At 34.8% G+C, this 13069-nt stretch overlaps 1 pseudogene; it reads left to right on the forward strand.

Moving 5' to 3' along the window:
* Positions 1-12265, forward strand: part of LOC123249809 — a 32565-nt pseudogene extending 20300 nt beyond the window's left edge.
* Positions 12266-13069: the final 804 nt, after the last annotated feature.

Raw genomic sequence — 13069 nt, forward strand, 5'->3', positions numbered from 1 at the left:
CTACAGCATAAGCTTAATAACTAAAAATGATAGTTATAGCTCCCCTGAAACTTTCTATACCTTAACATCTAACAGTCTATATAGTCTTTGGACCATCCAACTTAGTATCATGAGGTCATAGATTTAAAACTGGAAGAGGATATGGAGGTCATCAGATCCAACCTCTACATAGATGAGGGAATTGTTATCCAGAAAGATAAAGTGGTTTGTCTAAAGTTCTATATAATTCCAAAGCCAGGTGAGCTCTGTCCTGTCTCTAATTCTAGTGATCTTTTACTTCTGACCTTAACATTTTAAACACAATAAAATAGGTTATTTAAAACAAAACTATAATGTGTTTTAGTAATTCAGAACAGTGGCTAATCTATCTTCATTAAAAATTGAGGCATCGATATGAGAAATTGACCTTGGTAAAGTTCTATAACGTCTCTAGACTTCAGTTACTTCCTTTGAACAATGAGAGAATTGAATGAAATTATTTATTTTTTTTAAATCCTTACCTTCTGTCTTAGTATCAGTTCTAAGAAGAACAACAATGAGAAGGTAATTGGGTTTAAGTGATTCAGCCAGTCAAACAGTTACAGAAGTGTCTGAGACCAGATTTGAACCAGGGTCTCCTGACTCTAAGCCTGATGTTCTAGCCGCTGTGCTACTTAGCTGCCCTGAATACAATTATTTCTAAGATCTTAAAACTGAATAAATTTGCAGCCATGACATTTTCACCTAAACCAAAGTCATAGCAGGAATATTTTCCTCATTCTGGGAGCCAGAAAACAGATATGTCTTACTGTAGCCACGTCACTCCAAGGAACAATGATTCTAAATAATACCCTGTAGTTCCTATGAATCTGAACTAAAACATTTTCCTGAGGCGTAATTCTTAGAAGGATCTGTGATCTCATCATTTTGTGAATTTCTTGTAATGGCACAAGTCACAACCTTGCCACACCTTCTCATCCTATCAGTCAATTTGTTACTGGGATAAAATAAAGAATTGATTAAGTTAATTAAAAACATTTTTCATTGCTGTTCTCAAGTCATTTCAGTCAGTCTGTCTCTTTATGATTCCATCTAGAGTTTTGTTGGCAAAGATAGTGGAATGGTTTGCCACTTCCTTCTCATTTTACACATAAGAAAAATGAGTGTGACTTACCTGAGGTCACACAGCTAGTGAGTGAGGTTGGTTTTGAACACAGGTCTAGATCCAGCACTCTATTCATTGGATCACCTAGCTGCATGCCAGAAATACAAAGAGAGGGGGGGAAAAAAGGAACTCACATTCTATTAGTAAAGACAACATGTAAATAACTAGATACTCACTAGTTATAGTCAATGGAAGGCAATTTCAGATAAAAGATACTAGCAAATGGTTAGGGGGTGTGGGGAAGGAGAGAATACTACTATAGGGAATAGTAGGGTATACTACTGTAGATTGTGGGATTTGAGTTTAGTCTTTTTTTTTAATTTTTCTTTATTTTATCCCAGTAACAAATTTACACACAACTTCTCCATGATTCCATGATTCATGTTTTCTTTTTCCCCTCTAATTCCCCCCCTTCCAGAGGTGACAAGCAATTCCACTGGGTTAAACATGTATTATCATTGAGTTTAGTCTTGATAAAAACCAGGGATGCTGTGAGACATGGGGGACAATTGGTATAAAAGCATAGAAGTGGGAGACTGAATGTAGATAGGACAGCAGGTAGACCAGTGTCCATGTCTTTCCACAGATCACCCATAGAGGGTCCATCCACTATGCCAAATTTCTTCTGAGTCTTCTAATATTGCATGTAACATTTAGGATGTCTATCTCTTCTACCTCATTTTTCCTGTGTGATTGGTCTGGTTCCCATTATGGTCATGCCTGATGTGAATTATTGACTTCTATTCTCTCATACAAGTTATCATTATTAATATGATTCAGTCTTCTTATACCAAACTCATCCATAAACAAAAATAATTGCACCATTTTAAACATCTGTCTGGCTTTCTTTGCATTCATCATATTGTCATTTGGATGAGGAAAAGTATTCCATTGTTTTCACATGTGGCAATTTGTTCAGCCTTTCCCCAACTGAATAATTAGAATAATTAACACATTTTGAATTGTGTAGATACAAAGAATATTTATACAGATATGAATTGTGTACAAAAGCCATAAGGGTGCATAAAAGGAGAAATTAATAAGTTTATTTGATATTGTTATTATTAAAGAAAGGCCAGAGAAAGATAACAAGATAGTTAGATGCAAAGTGAATAGAGTGATTTGACTAGAGACCAGAAAATCTAAGTTGTTTCAAACACTTAGTAGCTATATAAACCTGAGAAGTCGCTTAAGCTCTCAACCATTTTATTCAGTTATAAAATGGGGATAATAAGAGTACTCACCTCTCAGGGTTGTTGTGAAGGTAAAAAAAGGCAGTATATTAAATTGTTTTGCAAACCTTAAAGCACTATAAATGTTAGCTACTAGTGGTAGTCCGGGGCAGCAAAATGGCACAATGGATGTATCAGTGGGCTTAGAATCAGGAAGACTCATGTTCAGAAATTCAAATTCAGCCTCAAACACTTACTTGCCATATGACCTTGGGCAAGTCACTTAACTCTGCCTTAGTTTCCTCATCTTTAAAATGAACCAGAGAAGGAAATAGCAAACCATGCTAGTATCTTTGCCAAGAAAACCCCCGAGTGGAACTGAACCAAAAAAAAAAATAGTAGGATTTGTATTAATATTAGTTTTACACAAGTCTATAATTTGTTGCTGAGAAGGAGGACAAATATCATCAGCCCTTTCAGTCTTTTTCCAGCTAACACAGCCCCCGTGACTTTCATAAAACAGAGGAAAATTACAGGGAGAGTTTGATAGCAATCAATCAGTCTACTAGCATTTCTTTAAGCACCTTCTATGTGCCAGGCAGTATGATGAGCACTAAGAAAAAGTTGTTTCCCCCTTTTTAGCTTCACTTAGCTCCTTTTCTATCTGAGGAATTTATAGCCCTTGGGGGTAACCATAACTGCTAGAAGAGCATGTTAACAATTAGGAACTATAATGGATTTCTGACCAGAAGTCAGATTACAGTTGAAATTAGGGAGTCAGAAGAAACAGCAAAGGAAAATATAGTTCAAAGAGTCTCAGTATTTTCTATCTTCGGGGATAAGAAAAACTATCCATAATCATTTGCTCAAAGAGCTATGATTCACTTCTGTTTTGAAGAGGTTAATGACCATATCCCCAGTGGATAGTGGAAAAAATATTAAATGGCTCTAAAAAAAAAAGGCTAGATAGCTAAAGATAAGTTGGAGCAGAGGAGCAACCTTTAGTGGGGAATAGCAGAGATTGGTGATTTCCAATGGGAAGAATTAAAAAGCACATTCAGGGGTAAGCAGACCAATCAGAGAAGCATCATGAGAAGGAAAAAGTAACATTTTCTTATGGAAATAATGAAAAGATGAAGATTAAATGTTGGAACTTGTCGAATGGCATAACTCAGAGAATAACTGAGGTCAACTTAGAAGGAAATTTCCAACAAAGTGACCCAAAGATCTGTGCTCAGGATCCTAAATATCTTTATTAATTATTTTGGCATTGATTATTTTATTGACATATTTATTAATGATAAAGGCATTAAATATATGTTTACCAAATGATGATATAAAGCTAAGATGTGTAACCAGAACATTGGATAACAATCAGGATCCAAAAAAGGTCTTGGCAAGCGAGGACCTTGGTTTGAATAGAGAAAAATAAAATTTAATGCAGATAAATGTAAAGTCATAATTGAGTTCAAAAAGCAATTTCACAAATACAAGATAGGTTGTATAGTGGGGGTTCTTAGAGGTGTAGGTTGGACTAGATGGCTGATAAGAAGCCTTCTCACTAATTTATTTTTCTAGTTGATGAATCTGCAACATTGGAGTGATGAGTTTTCCTTTCATTGGCATATCCTTGGTCACACGTATTCTTTACATATAAAAGCATCACCACAATTCCTAAGCATAAACACTCTTCTTTCTAAAAATGTTTATTAGTTGGAAAGTAAGTGAACTCCAGGTTCATAAAGGAGATGTTCTTCTTTTATATTATTTATTTATTTAGAATATTTTACATGGTTACATGATTTTTTCACCCCTCTTCCTTCTCCACTGTCAGAGCTGAAAAACAATTTCACTGGGTTATACATGTATCGTTGCTCAAAACCTATTACCATATTATTAATATTTGCAATAAAGTGATCTAACGCCAAAACCCCAATCATCTTGCCCTCAAACCACGTGATTGATCCTATGTTTTTCTTCTGTGTTTCTGCTCCCACAGTTCTTTCTCTGCATGTGAAATGAAGGAATTTAAGACCAAGCAAGAGATAGAGAACATTACAAAATGTAAAATGAATGATTTTGACTACAACAGATTTAAAAAGTTTTTGCACAAACAAAACCAATGCAACCAAAATTAGAAGGAAAGCATTCTCTCTCATAAGTCCTTCAGAATTGTCCCAGATCCTTGCATTGCTGCTAGTAGAGAAGTTCATTATGTTCTATTGTACTACAGTGTATCAGTCTCTGTGTACACTGTTCTCCTGGTTCTACTCCTTTCACTCTGTATCAATTCCTGGAGGTCGTTCCAGTCCATATGGAATTCCTACAGTTTATTATTCCTTTCAGCACAATAATATTCCATCACCATCAGATACCAAAATTTGTTCAGTCATTCCCCAATCAATAGACACGCCCTCATTTTCTAATTTTTGTCACCACAAAGAGCATGAAAATGAATATTTTTTACATCTTTTTTCCTTATTATCTCTTTGGGGTACCAACCCAGCAGTGGTATAGCTTGAACAAAGGGCAGGCAGTCTTTTAGAGCTCTTTGAGGATAATTCCAAATTGCCCTCCAGACTGGTTGGACCAAGTCACAACTCCACCAGCAGTGTATTAGTGTCCCAATTTTGCCACATCCCATCCAACATTTATCATTTTCCTTTGCTGCCATCTTGACTAGTCTGCTAGGTGTGTGGCGGTACCTCAGAGCTGTTTTCATTTGCATTTCTTTAATCAGGAGGAATTTAGAACACTTTTTCATATGATTATTGATAGTTTTTATTTCTTCATGTGAAAACTGCCTATTCACGTCCCTTTACCATTTGTCAATTGGGGAATGGCTTGATTTTTTTGTAAAATTGACCTAGGTCCTTATGTATTTGGGAAATTAAACTTTTGTCAGAGAGTTTTATTATATAATTTTTCCCCCAGTTTGTTGCTTTCCTTCTAATTTTGGTTGCATTGGTTTTGTTTGTGCAAAAACTTTTTAAATCTCTTGTAGTCAAAATCATTCATTTTACATTTTGTAATGTTCTCTATCTCTTGCTTGGCCTTAAATTCCTTCATTTCCCACAGATGTAACAGGTATAGTATTCTATGTTTACCTAATTTATTTATTATTTCATTCCTTATATTTAAGTCATTTACCCATTTTGAATTTATCTTGGTATATGGTGTGAAATGTTGATCTAGACCAGATTTTTCTCATACTGTTTTCCAATTTTCCCAGCAGTTTTTGTCAAAGAGTGAGTTCTTCTTCCAAAAGCTGGAATCTTTGGGTTTAAGAAACTCTAGCTTGCTGAGGTCATTTACCCCTAGTCTATTCCATTGATCTATCCTTCTGTCTCTTAGCCAGTACCAGATTGTTTTGATGGCCATTACTTTATAGTAGAGTTTGAGATCTGGTATTGCCAAGCCACAATCCGTCACTTTTTTTTTTTCGATATTTTCCTTGATATTCTTGATCCTTTGTTCTTCCAGATGAACTTTGTTTTAATTTTTTCTAATTATATTTAAAAAAAGTTTTTCTGGCATTTTGATAGGTATAGAACTGAATAAGTAAATTAATTTGTGTAGGGTTGTCATTTTTATTATGTTAACTCATGCTACCCTGGAGTAATTAATGTTTTTCCAATTATTTAGATCCAGTTTTAATTGTGTCACAAGTGTTTTGTAGTAGTGATCATATAATTCCTGTGTTTGTCTTGGCAGATAGATTCCTAAATATTTTATATTGCCTAGAGCAGTGATGGGCAAACTTTTTAAAGAGGGGGCCAAAGGAAAGGAAATGCTCATATGTCAGTCTGTTTCTAAGGCAACTCTTTCAAAGTTTCATTGTACTGTATACTACTCAATATATTCGTCAGATTAGGAATAATGTTGCAGGGTGGGATAGAACATTTCAGGGGGCCACATTTGGCCCATGGGGTAATTTTCCCATCACTGGTCAAAGGTAATTTTAAATGGGGTTTCTATTTCTAATTCCTGCTGCTGAGTTTTGTTGAAAATATATAGAAATGATGGTGATTTGTGTGCATTTATTTTGGACCCTGCAACTTTGCTAAAATTGTTAATTATTTCCATTAGCCTTTAAGTTGGTTTTCTAGGATTCTTTAAGTATACCATCTTATCATCTGCAAAGAGTCATAGTTTAGTTTCCTCATTGTCTACTTTAATCCTTTCGATTTCTTTTCCTTCTCTAATTGCTACTGTTAGTGTTTCTAGTACAATATTAAATAATAGAGGTAATAATGGGCATCCTTGTTTCACTCTTGATCTTATTGAGAAGGCTTCTAACTTGTCCCTATTGCAGATGGTACTTGCTGATAGTTTTAGATATATACTGTTTATAATTTTCAAGAAGGGCCCTTATATTCCTATACTGTGTTTTCAATAAAAATGAGTGTTGTATTTTGTCAAAGGCTTTTTCTGCATCTATTGAGATAATCATCTGAGTATCTGATTATTGATATGGTCAATTATGTGGATGGTTTTCCTAAAATTAAACCATCCTTGCATTCCTGGTATAAATCTCACCTGATCATAACAGTGAATAATCCCTGGGATCACTTGCTTTTATTGCTAGTATTTTATTTAAAATTTTTGCATCTATATCCATTAAGTAGATTGATCTATAGTTTTCTTTCTCTGTTTTTGGTCTGCCTAGCTTTGGAATCAGTACCATATTTGCTTTATAATGAGAATTTGGTAAGATTCCTTCTTTGCTTATTGTGTCAAATAATTTTTTATAATATTGGGATTAGTTGTTCTTTAAATATCTCATCTAATTCACTTGTGAATGCATTTGGCCCTGGTAATTTTTTTAGGAAGTTTCTTGATGGCTTGTTCAATTTCCTTTTCTGCGATAGAATTATTTAAGTATTCTATTTCTTCTTTTCTTAATCTAAACAATTTATATTTTTGTAAATATTCATCTATTTCACTTAGATTGTCATATTTATTGCCATATAATTGGGCAAAATATTTCTTAATAATTACCTTAATTTCCTCTTCATAAGAGGTGACATCACCCTTTTCTTCTTTGACTGTTAATCTGATTCTCTTCTTTCTTTTTATTAGATTAACTAGTACTTTACCTATTTTATTTGTTTTTTTCAAAGAACCAGCTCCTAAGGGGGCAGCTGGGTATCTCAATGGATTGAGAGTCAGACCTAGAGACGGGAGGTCCTAGGTTCAAATCCAGCCTCAGACACTTCCCAGCTGTGTGACCCTGGGCAAGTTACTTGACCTCCATTGCCCACCCTTACCACTCTTCCACCTAGGAGTCAATACACAGAAGTTAAGGGTTTAAAATTAAAAAAATTTTTTTAATTACCAGCTCCTAGACTTATTTATTAGTTCAATAGTTCTTTTACTCTCAATTTTGTTAATTTCTCTTTTAATTTTTAGGATTTCTAATTTAGTTTTTATCTGGGGATTTTTAATTTATTCTTTTTCTAATTTTTTAAGTTGCAAGCCCAATTCATTGATCTCTTCCCTCTTCATTTTGTTGATATAGGCACCCAGAGATAAAATTTCCCCTCAGTACTTCTTTGGCTGCATCACATTGATTCTGATATGTTGTCTCATCATAGTCTTTCTCTTTAATGAATTCCTTTATTATTTATATGATTTCCCATATGATCCACCAGTTTTGAAAAATTAGATTATTTAGTTTCCAATTAATTTCAAATTTGTCTTTCCATGGACCTTTGTTAATTATCATTTTTATTGCATTATGATCTCAAAAAGTTGCATTTATTATTTCTGCTTTTCTGCCTTTGTTCTGTAGAGATTAAAATCAATATGCAAAATACTAAATGTTATATTTATAAATTTTATTAATAATGAACCAACAAAAAATACTAGCTAAAAGGTACTAAGCAGTCCACTTCCAAGAGCAAAAGACGAAGATGGAGGACTTACAGCCACTATAAAACAATAATGTGACCATGTATACATGGAGGCGTAGGAGAGACTAAGGGACTTATGGGGGATTCAGTCCAAGGTTCAAAATCTCCATTTATGCAGTTTTCAATATTTCCATTCCCTAGTACATGGTCAATTTTTGTATATGTACCATGTATTGCTGAGAAGAATGTCTATTCCTTTTTATCTCTGTTCAATTTTTTTCCAGATATCCATTAACTCTAATTTTTCTAACAGTTCATTCACTTCTCTTAATTCTTTCTTATTTATTTTTTGGTCCAATTTATCTAGTTCTGAAAGGGAAAGGTTGAAATCCCCCACTAGTATGGTCTTACTATCTATTTCCTCTTTAAGCTCCTTAATTTCTCCTTTAGAAACCCAGATGCTATACCATTTGATGGATAAGTGCTTAGTAATGATATTAGTTCATTGTCTATAGTGTAATCTCCTTCCCTATCCCTTTTAATCAGATCAATTTCTATTTTAGCTTTGTCTGGTCTCATGATTGCTACTCTTGCTTTTTGTACTTTCAATGATACATAATAAAATCTGCCCCAGCCTTTTACCCTGAATTTGTGTATTTCAACCTGCCTCAAATGTTTCTTTTAAACACTATATAGTAGGATTCTGGTTTTTAATCCACTCTGCTATCAGGTTCCATTTAATGGGTGTTTGTCCCATTCACATTCAGCATTATGATTACTACCTGTGGACTGTCCTTCTTCCTTTAGATCCTGCTCTATTCCCTTTCTCTCCATTCCTTCTCACCAGTATTTTGCTTTTTGTCACCTCTGCAACTCTCCCCTCCCTTCAGTTACCTCGCTCTTCCATTGTCTTATTCCCCTTCTACTTCTCTGTAGGGTAAGATAGACCTCTATACCCCACTGAGTATATTTGGTTTTTTTCCTCTGAACCATTTAAGATGAGAGTAAAGTTGAAGCATTTCCCATTATCACCCTCATCTTCCCCTCTCTATAATGATTTTTCACTCCTCTTTATGTCATATAATTTAATACATTCTATCTCTCCCTTCCCTTTTCTCTCAGTTCAACCTTCTCTTTCAGCCCCTAAATGATTTTTACATATCATTCATATGCCTACATATCATATCATATTTGCATATCATTCCATATTATCCCATTTACATATATATCATATCATCATATACACCATATCATCATAATCAGGTTACTTCTTCACCCTCTTTCTTAGTAAATTCCTTCTATTTTCTCTACTATTAAATGTAATTTTTGAGAATTACAGAAACCCTCTTTCCATGAAGACATATAAGCATTTTGATCTTAATGAGTCCTTTAAATTTTCTTTCTTATTTACCTTTTTGGACTTCTCTTGTGTATCATGTTTGGACTTCAGATTTTTTTTGTTTAGGTCTGGCTTATTCCTTAGGAATGCTTGGAAAACTTCTATCTTATTGAATGCCATTTCCCTCCCTAAAAGAATATACTCTGTTTTGCTGGATAGGTGACTATGGGTTGTAAATCCAAATCTTTTCCTTTCCTGAATACCATATTACATGCCTTTTGATCCTTTAATGTAGAAGTTGTTAGGTCCTCTGTGATCCTGATTATAGTTCCATGGGATTTGAATGGTTTCTTTCTGGCTGCTTGAAGAATTTTCTGCTTAGCTTGGTGGCTCTTGAATTAGCTATTATATTCCTCAAAGTTGTCATTTGAGGATTTTTTCTGGAGGTGATCTGTGAATTCTTTCAATTTCAATTTTATTTTCTTGTTTGAGGATCTCTGGGCAGTTTTCTTTGATAATTTCTTATAATATGATGTTCAGGATTTTTTCTTCATCATGGCTTTTGAGTAGTGCAATAATTCTCAAATTGTCTCTCTTAGATCTGTATTCTAGATCAGTTGTTTTTTCAGTAAGATATTTCATGTTTTCTTCTGTTTTTTTCTTTCCTTTGATTCTGCTTTATCATTTCTTGATTTCTCATGAAATTATTAAATTCTAAATTGTCAATTGTGATTTTTAAGGCCTAATTTCCTCTGTCAGTTTTTGGTTCTCTTTTTTCAATTGGCCCATTTCTTTTTGTATCACTTTCATTTCTCCTTGCACCATTTTCCTTTAATCTTGCATCACTTTCATTTCTCTTCTCCACTTTTCCTCTGCTTCTCTTAAATGGTTTTTGAAGTGTATTTTGAGCTCTTTGATAATTTGTACCAAATACATATTTTTCCTTTGTACTTTGCATGTGTTTCTTTTGCTTTCACTGTCCTCTTCTTTGTCTGTACCTTGCTTTTTGTCTCCCTAAAAATTCTTTAGAGTTAGTTGGTTTTTTTTGCTGTTTGCTCATTTTTCCTATCTAGTTATAGGTAGATTCTATTTTCTGGGACTTTGGAGTACCCTCTTAAACTTCAGTTCTTGGTTGATGTTCTCAGCTTATTTTCTGAGAATTGAGAGGTCTGGGAGCCCCCTCCCCCTGCTAATTCAATTGACCATTGAGATGCTGATGGCTTAAGGACTTGCCTCAGGCTTGGGAGTTACTTATTTCATGGACTGATCAAATTCTGGCCCCAAGCTTAGACTCAAGTTTTTGGTCTTGCAGTATACTTGATCCAATCAGGCACATCCCTGATTGCCCTGTCTTGGAGCTCTGCCCTGAACTTTAGGCAGGAAGATCAGTACTTAGTACTTAGTACTATCCACCAACCCAAACAATGTAGTATGTTCTTATCCCAAGCCCAGACTGGAAATCCTGGCTTTGCTCTGGGCCCACATGGATAAGCCCACTTCATACCAGACTGTCCTGGGCTAGGACTCTAGATTTCTCCACAGATTTGAAATTTCTAGAGATGTGGGTTGGCTTGTACCACTATCTGCCCAGGTAGGATCTCAGAGTCTGAATGTTAGCTTTGTTTAGGTCCTAAATTTGGGACAGCAGGTGTGGGGTGGTTTCCACTTGACTTGCTCTTTCCTCCTTGGTATAGCCTCTGGCTGGCTCTGTTCTCCTCTCACTCCAGTTCCTCTCAGATTATCTCTGCCTACCTTTTAGGTGTTTCTTTCCTTGAGAGTTGTTTCACTCTATCTCCTTGATGGTTCTTTCATGCCTGTATTTGTTTTGTGGTGATATTTTAATCTTGGTCAGAGAGGATTCTTATTGTGACACAGAGCAGCTCTGGTTCACTCCTCCATTTTGGCTCTGCCCCTGGAAGCCAAAGAGATGTTCTATTGTTATTTTTACTGCTGTGCAATTTTATTAAGTACAGTAAGGTCTTATTTTATACAACCAATATGTTCCAAGACCTATCACATAAGCTGAAGATCATACATAATAGCAAACCCCATTTTTTAATAAGTATTTCTTATACAAGCAAGCCTAAGCACTTTACAGCTTTTCTTAGGCTTTTCAGAGCTACTTTGAGGCCATTATTAATAACTAAATAGCATTAATGAAGAAAAGAGAAGCAGTGCTCTGACAGGAACAGTACTTTTAATAAGAGAGAACTACAGACTCTTTCCTCCCTTTCCTCTAAGACGGCACCAAAACCCAAGAAGGAAGTGGTTGTCCCCCCCCCCCAAGACAGAAGCCAAGTCCAAGGCCTTGAAAACCAAGAAGGCAGTGTTGAATGGTGTCCATAGCCACAAAAAAGAAGGTCCAAATTTCTCTCACCTTCTAGTGACTCAAGACACTAAGACTTAGAAGGCAGCCCAAATACCCTCAGAAAAGTGCTCCTCAGAGAAACAAACTTGATTATTATGCCATCATCAAGTTTCCTTTAACCACTTAGTCTGCTATGAAGAAGATTGAGAACAACAACTCTCTTATCTTCATTGTGGACATCAAGGACAATAAGCATCAGATCAAATAGGCAATAAAGAAGTGTATGATATCAATGTAGCCAAGGTCAACACACTGATCCAACCTGATGGAAAGAAAGCCTATGTCCAACTTGCTCCAGACTATGACACTTTGGATGTTGCCAACAAAATTGGAATCATCCAAACTTTGTCCAGCTATCTTGCTCCACGTACAATAAAAATTTTCTAGTAAAAAAAAGGGGGTTTGGGGGAGGTGGGGAGAAATACAGATAAAGACTGATTCAGGAGCTAATGTCCAGAGAAAAATAGTGTTATAAGTCTTGCATTAACACTTCTCATGGGGAGAATAAAAGTGATTTTGTGAACTGCTATGAGACTTTATGTAGCTTGGGGAAATGGTGCAGATTTAGCATGTAAGTAAAATTTTTATTTTATGTATTTTTCAATCTTTATTTTTTGATTGCCAATCATGTATACCTGAATTCACATGTGTTGAATTCACATAAAATAAGGTTATACTATAATTTTATTTTGAACAATGTCCTCTGAGTAACCCATGAAAGTAATACTTCCTATGGACTTGTGAACCATGATTTAGAAATGTTTCTTGATGATCAGATCTCTAGCATCTGGGATAACACTCTGGGAACCTCTCAATAAAGAAGTCCTATGTACTATAGAGATTTTATCTTAATAGTCTTCAATACTTATTATATTGCTTCTGATAAAAAAGTAAACAAAATTTTTTTAATATTTAAATAAGCTGAATATAAAATGTTAGCAAAAATGGAACTTTATGCTAATTTTGAAACTTAACCTACACAATAAACAATAAGAATCAGGAGGAGGTTTGATGAGAATTCCACTTAGAATCTTTTTTCTTTACTTGCTAGCTATTTTCTGTGAATTAATTCATCTCAATGGTCCAATTTTGTCCAAATGCTGGTTACTGGATCAAAGAGGTAGAACTAAAAGAGACCACAGAGATTGTCAACTTTCAATTTTTTGTTCAAGAAATAGATATGCAAGGAGG

Source organism: Gracilinanus agilis, chromosome 5 (assembly GCF_016433145.1).
Source record: "Gracilinanus agilis isolate LMUSP501 chromosome 5, AgileGrace, whole genome shotgun sequence".
NCBI lineage: Eukaryota > Metazoa > Chordata > Mammalia > Didelphimorphia > Didelphidae > Gracilinanus > Gracilinanus agilis.